The following is a 9,401-nucleotide window of genomic DNA, read 5'->3' as shown; positions in this document are numbered from 1 at the left end:
ACCTGTTGTGCTGCCATTCATAAACAGCGTTCCAAGGGGTGTTTTCCAACAGGATAACGCTCGTTCGCATACCTCTGTTGTAACCCAAGGCCCGGCCAGTGTGGCGGAGCGGTTCTACGCGCTTCAGTCTGGAACCGCGCGACCGCTACGATCGCAGGTTCGAATCCTGCCTCGGGCATGGCTGTGTGTGTGCTGTTCTTAGGCTAGTTAGGTTTAAGGGGCTCCGGAAAGGCTCAAAATCATGAAAAGTTCAATTTTTCCTTTTTTGCGTTTTCTGAATCTGCAGACTATTATTCAATTCCGAAGACTACAACTATTTTTAAATTTTTTTTTGAAATGTGTTCTACATGGGCGTGACCTACTGTGGCGCTGTTAAACTGCTGTCAAATGGTGTTATTATTAACGTCCGTGTTCATCAGGTACATTTTAGTGATGTGAGATGAAGTATGTGTTGTGGCTAACCTGTGATGGTTCAATATATATCGCTGGTGTGATTGTCGATTGTTTCATGTTTATTTACTCTGTCGTTATCTCGAAAATATTCGTAATTAATTCTGTTTCTTGAGTCTCTGTTTTGTTGAAGTATAATAATGAATAAAAGTAAAGTTATTAGAAATCCTCTGAAGGCTTTTAAGAAAAGGAGAAATGTTGGAAAGCCAAAGGTATGTGTTATTACTGTAAACAAAGACGATAACCAAGTGAGTGAACCTAACCTCTCAAGTACACCTGCCCATAGCAGTCAAAGTGGGAAAGAAAATACTTCACAGAAGAAGCTTGGTTCAATGAGTGAAAACTATGAATGTTTTATGGGCGAATCGGATGTGAATGAAATATTTGATATGTCGGTTCTCAAAGGAATTTTTTCAAACTGTGTAAGAAGTATTCATTGTATTGAAGTTGGTCTGGAACTCTCCATAATAAAGCACGTAGGACTTGCTAGTGAAATACAACTGAAATGTGATAAGTGTTCATACATGACCACCTTTTGGGACAGTGTTGCAGTAACTGCAACTGAAGAAAATGGTAGCAAAATCTTCGAACACAACAACGAGCGATGCTTGCTTTAGACAAGGGACGCCTTCGGGCTGCAGACAGGGCTGTAAAGAGTCTAGAAATACAAGCGAGAGTAAACAGGAGGAGAAACAAGAGGAAGCTGGAGGAGGAGTTTGCAGAGGATGAAGATAATCCATCCTATGGACCTGGAATGCACTAAAAAGTTAATCCAATCTTTGTCGCTCGATTCCCAAAACTTTTATTTTATCGTACTAATTACATGTTTTCTAAGGATCTTCCAAACACATTTGTTTCAAACTTTCAGTAAATGTTACACAGTACCTTCTGCATAATTTAACACAGCCTTTTTCCAAAAAACTGTATATTTTTGAATATATAAATAAAAAATTGCAAAAAAATGTTGTGAATTTTCATTACAATTGAAAAAAATCATCTTTAATAACTGAACTAAAATTTTGTAAAATCCCTGTGTTAAGTTGTAGCCCATATTCCAATAAATAATCTGTAAACAGTTCAACTTCCTACCGCAAATACTTTGTGAGGAAAGATGTAATTTATAAGCGTTATTTTAACATTGCAAGTATAGGGCGTTCCGGAGCCCCTTAAGTAGTTCTAGGTTCTAGGGGACTGACGACAGATGTTAAGTCCCATAGTGCTCAGAGCCATTTGAACCATTTTGTAACCCAAGGTGCATTACATAGCATCGACGTATTGCGTTGGACTCCTCTATCACCGGACCCGTCTCCATTAGAGCACATATAGGATATCTTCGGACGACAGCCCCTTGGTCACTACAGATAAAAAAAGGTTCAAATGGCTCTGAGCACTATGGGACTTAACATCTGAGGTCATCAGTCCCCTAGAACTTAGAACTACTTAAACCGAACTAACCTAACGACAACACACACATCCATGCCTGAGGAAGGATTCGAACCTGCGACCGTAGCAGCAGCGCGGTTCCGGGCTGAAGCGCCTAGAACTACTCGGCCACAGCGGCCGGCGCATTGGTCATTCACCAACAGCATTAAACATCCCTATACTGAGCGACCAAGTGCAAACTGACATCCAGCAACTGTTGAATAGAATGAGATTTTCACTCTGCAGCGGCGTGTGCGTTGATATGAAACTTCCTGGCAGATTAAAACTGTGTGCCGGACCGAGACTCACAGGACCTTTGCCTTTCGCGGGCAAATACTCTACCATCTGAGCTACCCAAGCACGACTCACGTCCCGTCCTCACAGCTTTACTTCCGCCAGTACCTCGTCTCGTACCTTCCAAACTTCAAAGAAGCTTCTGTACTGGCGGAAGTAAAGCTGTGAGGACGGGGCGTGAGTCGTGCTTGGGTAGATGTAAAGTTTGGAAGGCACGAGACGAGGTACTGGCGGAAGTAAAGCTGGGAGGACGGGGCGTGAGTCGTGCTTGGGTAGCTCAGATGGAGAGCACTTGCCCGCGAAAGGCAAAGGCCCCGAGTTCGAGTCTCGGTCCGGCACACAGTTTTAATCTGCCAGGAAGTTTCAACTGTACAACACCCTACATGTTCGTTTCTTTGCGTACACTTAACATTCTGGCAGTTACAGTGGTTATTAATGTACCAGCATTTCACATTTACAACAGCTAATCTCGTGCTTACATTAATCTATGATCTTGCAGTGTTAACCGCTTAAATGTGTTACCGAGACAATTTTATTGCCGAAATTTCATTGCTCTACATCGATTACTTTTTGGTGCTGGGCCTTTTTCCGTCAGTGTATATGCAAAATAAATAAATAAACAGATTCAAGGTATACCCAAAAGTGGCGGTTTTCTTCTTTTCTTAACAGTACGTAAAATGTCGCAATCTGTACAGTATGGGAAGTTGTCTTTTGACAGATGTTCCACAAAGGTTGAATCTATCTTTCCTTGCCTTCTCTCGCGTTTCGATAACCTAAATGCCACAATTATGACTGAGTGGGCAACTAAAACTTCTCCACAGTAATTAACTTCTTGTACCTGGGATTCACAGTCGTGTAGAACTTTATAAAAGCCATAACATCTTCACTTGATAATGGCCTAAGGTCGAAATTGCAATCGTGAAATAAAGGAAGTGTTACAGTCACTGGCGTAAATATGATGTCTTTCATAAACTTCTCCACAGTGTTGGTAAATGTATGTAGACGGAGATGCATGTACGTGATTTTACACACACCATTCAGTACAAAGGTTACAGTGTGTTGAAAACTTGAATGCAGAGTATTAATGTTCCATAATAACATTCAATAGTTTGTTATGAGCCGGCTTTCGTCTTCTTAGGCCATCAGAAGGTAACTTAATGCTAAACCGACATTCCACACAACTTCAGCGAGAATTCACAACTGTACAAAGATTGTTGTACAATAACTACTGCACTGTCTGAGCTTGAAAGGAGATGTAGGCTGAAAAAGAAAAATCCCACATTTGCTGAACATTCTCTGAATGAATGTCATTCGTATGATATTAAATGTGATGTTTTCCATAGAGGAACTACAGGCAGAAAACAAACATTGCTCGAAATTCCTGCTATCAATAAACGCTATCAAAGAATACTGATCTGGTCCTTAATGACCAAACACATTTCCATTAACGACCCTTACTAAAGTAGCAGCAGCCAGTTATTTCACTCATCATTAGATAATACGCTTGTTATATAACTCATTTCAAAATCACAGACAGCCAAAGTTGTAAAACTGCTTTCGTTTATTAGTTGATGGCTAGTTTCGGGTTTTTATTTATAACCCATTATCAAATCATCCATGCAATCAGAATAAATATTACTCCACATAGCAAAGATCATGTCAATCGTCATCCAAAGTAGTACGGTGCTAGTGATCACGAAACCGAATACGAACTGTTTGTATATGGTACCATAATCACTTACATTTTACTCCTTTGAATAACGATAGTCATGATTTTTGCTGCGTGGAGTAATATTTATTCTGATTGAATGGATGATTTGAGAATAGATTATGGATAAAAAAGAGAAATTAGTCATCATCAAGAAGTAAAAAGAGCTATTTTGCAACTTTGGTCGTTTGTCATATTGAAACAGTACCACACGTTGCTGACACTTCAGCATTCCAGCATGCTGGAAATCCTTGTTACAACTGTTCCACAACCGCAGTCTATAGGGTTCATTCTTCCTCATTTTTCGGCGTCTTCATCACATTTGGTAGGTTGAAGTATGACATAGTGGACTGTGCTCTTACTCGCTTGCGTAACATATATGGCTTATAAATTCATATGGTTTTAATAATTGTTCAGAGTCTCTTTGGGATATTACATTATGCTTGTATTTGTATCGAAATAACCAAAAAAGAAAGCCACATATCTTTGAACAACAATCTCTGTACAGCTATGAACTCCCGCTGATGATGTGTGGACTGTCTGTCCAGTATTAACGTACCTCACGATGGCCTAGGAAGACGAAAGTCAGATCATAACGAACTATTAAATACATATTATTGTGCAAAATTAATATTTTGTGTTCAAGTTTTTAATATGTTATGTTCCTCGAACTACCGATGGAATATTCCATAAATGTTACAGAGCTTATTTGCTATTGAATAATAATTCACAAATCTTGTGTTTACTGTGAAACGAAAGACACTGGCTTGGAGCGTTTAACTTTTTCGCAAGGCAGCCAAAAATTTCACAGTATATGGGATGGTGCACAAGGTCTTATAACCAGTGTCAATTTCCTATTTGCCAGCTTACAAAGGTGGCCTAATTCTACGCAATATCCTTTTTCGTGGAGTGCAATTAATCAAGTCAGTTCTATAGCCAGTACTGAAAGCGGTAAATGTGTCTGTAAATCTGTTTGAAAGCCAGATTCGGATAATGGAACTGATATGAGGGGATACGCCATGGAACGGAAAGTTACATGTGAGTGTGCTGCGAGCTGGCAAGCATTTTAATGAATCTCTCTTTCTCTCTTTGAGATAATTACTGTACTAAGGTACGAAAAATTTGTAGAAGAGCCTGCAAGCTCCAGGCGAAGTAAATTTTATTATGTTGGGAGTTAGCTCTTGTCGCGAGGTATTTATTTTTCTAACGGCGCCAGTTAATAAACACATCACATCATCTACATAAACGATTTCTCGTTTTCGTTGTTTGGGGACTTTGCGGTAGCCATGGCCATGTCCACTATTTTCATTAGTCAAATGCAGTCAAAAATACACTTTTACTGAATTATTGGAGCTCGAAGGTACGAAAACAACCCATGGCCAAGAATTTGCTCATAAAAACAGTCTCGCACATTCGGCTGGGGTTATTTTTGTAAGAAAGTTGGCAATATTTCCGGTGATTAAGCCGTCATGTTCATTTACCACGAAGGAACTGCCAAGAGGGGGGAGAACGAAGTGACTTATTTGCTGTTCCACTACTTAGAAAAACAAGCAACATTTCGAAGCGGGTTTAGTTTGTGGTATCAGAAAGAAGCGCTTGAAACCCTGAAAATGTTCTAGCGGATAACTTCCTTTCCGTTATAAAGCGTTCTCTTTTGCCTCGAGATCATGATTTCTCCTTAGTTTCAAGTAAGAAGAGGAATTAAGTAACTGAAGCAGCGGATGAGTGCCACTTAGATATCAGTTCTTACCTACAACATCGGCACCTTTTGTGTCTACGTTGGCCCGTTATTTCACATGAGTGATGCTCTTGACCGGTGTTTCACATCTTTCGCGGAGAAAATCGTTAATCGAGGAAGTAGGAGTGAATAAGGGGAAACTTGCTAGCAGATTGTAATTGTTTGCCGAAACGGAGCTCGAGCGTGGAAACGTTGCTTTGGAAATGCTCTATCGACTACTAACGTAAGATATGGAGCGGGGAGGGTCACAAAACAAATGAAGAAACAAATGCAGTCGTCAGTAGCACAGCGTGGGACGCGTGGAAACTACAGAACTCTTGTGAAGTTTACAGAAGTAAGGCGAAGAGGAAAACCACGAATTCAACGAAAATAAGCGGCTTCACAAAAGGCAAAAACTGCGAACAGTGAACGTACAACCACTGTTTTTTTCGATTTCAGTCACCGCAAACAACAAAGAAAAATGGACAAGACTGCAGAACATGTAAGACGACACAAACGCAACGTACGTAAATGATGCTGCTCCTTTTAGATTAAGACCAGAATAATACCATTTTTTAAAAAACAATTTATTTCAGGAGAAGCTTCGTTACCTCTCTGCACGCACTTTGGAGGAATACGTGGTAACTAAAACAAAATTTCGCTGCAGATTGTTTCTTTTTGAAACTACCATCACATCAGTAGATTAGACGTTTTTTTTACTGTAACGACAAGATCAATTTAGCAGAATTGCTAGTGAAAATAAAAAGATCCTGCGCACAACAAAGATAAAACTGCAAAGGAAGTGAGAGTAGTGGTTGGTACTATAAAAACTACAAGCAAGAGTACAGTGTGATGAGAGAGACGAGGGAAGGAGTGAAAGAGGGGGGGGGGGGGGGGGGGGGGGAGGGAGTGAAATTTTATGAAACTAAATGTAATACAAAGAGTTTCCCTCATCAGCTGGTTACTAGGTGAGTGTGGAATATACTAAAAACCATACCAAAAGCTGTACGTGATGTATCACTCAGTCAAAAGTTCAGTGAACTTACGTGACTGTAGCTCTCTCTAAATTCGTCAGTATTCAGTACACAGCCGATCCGGAAGGGAAGAAATACGAAGTAGTTAAAGCCTAGGGTTTCACAGATCACTTAAACAGTTAGTTCTCAAAATACAAAGGCTAAATCCAATGCCAATAATAATTTTATCGACTAAGACTACGTCACAATTAAGTGAGTTACTAAACGTAACTTGCCAGCTTTCGTGTACATCCTACACCCAACATCACAGTAATAGTATTTCCTAACTGCTGGACATTCACAAAATTTTCGTCTGCATCTTCGCCAACCAAAAATTAATCACTGGTTTACACAAACATAAAAAAGTTGACATATAATTTCTCAAGTGAGATTTTTTCCGAGCACATCTGCGTATTGTGTTCAAACTTTGCTCCAAACCGTAATAACCTTAAAAATGTTTTATAGACTGGCACTCAGTTTTCCTGGAATACATGAAAATGAAAATATTTTAACACTTTTTTTGCATAAATAGTTCTATTTTTCCCCTTTCCCCCTCACGTAAAATGTCTATGATTTTCTCTGACACACACACACACACACACACACACCAAGTCTCATATACTAATAACTAAAACATACATGATGTAAGAAGCTGACCAGTGTTAGATACGAAATATCAAGGTCACCTGGTACATACAAACAGTTTTAGAGCTGTGAAAATGCCGTGTAAAATGGCCAAAACATGTGGCAATGAGTGAGTATACAGCAAGTAATGATCTGTTGTAATGTACACAAAACATTCCAGATACAATAAAGCATTTAATGGCAGTGATAAATATATTAAGACAATAAGATTTATTTTATAAAAATATAATTACACAATTATGAAATTCATGTACATATGAAATGTGTAACATAAATACGACAGTAATCACATATTTACGTAAACGAATCGTCATTAGGAACATAAGTACCCCTGAGATCATTGCAAGCATTGATTCTCCACACTATTCATGTATACACGTCTGTAAACACTAACTGTCCGTTTAAGCAATTCATACAACTATTTAAGCACACTCCTTTGAAAAACATATTTACATTTATAATTTTTATTCAGGTGTAAATAACGTGTTTCTTTTACTGTACATTCACATTCTTCTTGGAACTTAAATTCTGTTTATCATACCCGTATTTGTGGCAATAAAAATACTTTTTAAATGACTAAACACGAAGCATATATCGCACTATTATGACTAGTACATCGTTGATTAGGATACTAGAACTATAAATATATGGTATTATGGTAACTTATTTCAATAGATGACTAAAATGACGGATATAGGCTACGTAAAAACTTTTCATAGGACGCCTTTGCCTCACAGTTCCAACGCATAAAGTAAACAAGTTAGGTCGCCGCAAAAGCAATGGAACGCTTACACGATTCCCTAACAACCGTATTGCCGGTTATTTTACAAATAACTGTAGCAATCTAACACATTATCAGCAATCCACACTTCAGCTGATCGCCAAAGCAAAGAGAAATTACGCTCATTTAGAAACTTGGGTTTATTTGACAGGAATAGCTGAAATTATCCTCTCGTGTATTTCTTTGTATCAATCGAACTCCACTTATTGCTGTTAAGCACAAATATTCACCAGAACTTTAGAAATATGCTGCTGTAATTTTACGATGCTTTCCAACAAGATGTGTCCGACATAAAATGTCTCATTTTGATCATCCTATAATTAATTTTATAAAAATATGATAGCGGACGTTTTCGTCCATAAACACTGTTATTTGCAAAACTATTGTATGGCTATGTACCGGAGAAAACGCGCGATTATACGGACGCTAAGATCAGGTATGTGCAGCACGATCATCAAAATATGAATATTAATTTTAACTAAAACTGGGTTTGTTGACGGCGCATTTCACTATTAATATGTAAAGAAACATTTTACCTTCTTTGTGCGATAGCGACCGGTTGTCATATCCTCGCTGCAGTCGTAGAAACCGCTCATTTTCTTGCCGGCCCATAGCGCATCTCTCACCCAGCCGCCATTTTGACGGCTCAGTACACCCGGCAGCCATCACCGGAAAGAGACACGCTAAAGATACGTTTCGCAGTGCTCTGTCATTACGTGTAACCAACGAAATCTTATGCACCAGTGAAAGTACTAATAAAATCTTCAGTTAACTGACACAAATGATTCGATTAGCGTCACTGTAAAAGTACAAGACAGACGCTCCGCGCGTCTCTAGTGTTTTGTTCCTCTCGACGCTAGCGCCACAGTTGCGCAACTTCGCCACTGACAGCAGTCCGCGTCTGACTCAGTTCGTCGCATCTCTCTCTCGCACACACTCTTTCTGTCTCTGGCTCGCAGTTTTCGCTTTCGCTCCCTCTGTTTCTCTCTCACTCCCGCTCCAAGGCTGAGCGGCGACGCACGCAACGGTTCCGTGGATCTACCGGGTGTCCAGAAAATACTGTTCCTGCCTGCGTGCTTCAAATATCGCAACGAACTGCTGTATTTAGTGCAGTTATTGCACAACACAATACAACCGAAGGACACGCATAATTTAGAAACAACACTGCGCAAGAAAATAGGATGCAAGTGAAATTTCGAGTGACTTGATCTTGCTGCTTGCACATTCCATTGCGATTTGCTGAAACAAATATTTCTGGTAATTCTAGTGATATCAGACTGAAATAATAAAATAAAGGACACGACACTCAGCCATTTGTTACAAAATAAAAGCAATAAGGACAGTATCTATTTGGAAACCTCGACGTGAATG

General features: G+C 39.4%; 1 long non-coding RNA gene across 1 annotated transcript in view; it reads right to left on the bottom strand.

The window, feature by feature from the left end:
- The window catches only part of LOC124719074, a 175,023-nt gene extending 166,203 nt beyond the window's left edge, over nucleotides 1–8,820 (bottom strand). Inside the window, exon 1 of the long non-coding RNA XR_007005979.1 lies at nucleotides 8,567–8,820. This is a non-coding gene — a long non-coding RNA (uncharacterized LOC124719074). The remainder of the gene's footprint in view (nucleotides 1–8,566) is intronic.
- Nucleotides 8,821–9,401: the final 581 nt, after the last annotated feature.

Source organism: Schistocerca piceifrons, chromosome 10 (assembly GCF_021461385.2).
Source record: "Schistocerca piceifrons isolate TAMUIC-IGC-003096 chromosome 10, iqSchPice1.1, whole genome shotgun sequence".
Lineage (NCBI taxonomy): Eukaryota > Metazoa > Arthropoda > Insecta > Orthoptera > Acrididae > Schistocerca > Schistocerca piceifrons.
This window is presented reverse-complemented; position numbering and strand designations above follow the sequence as displayed.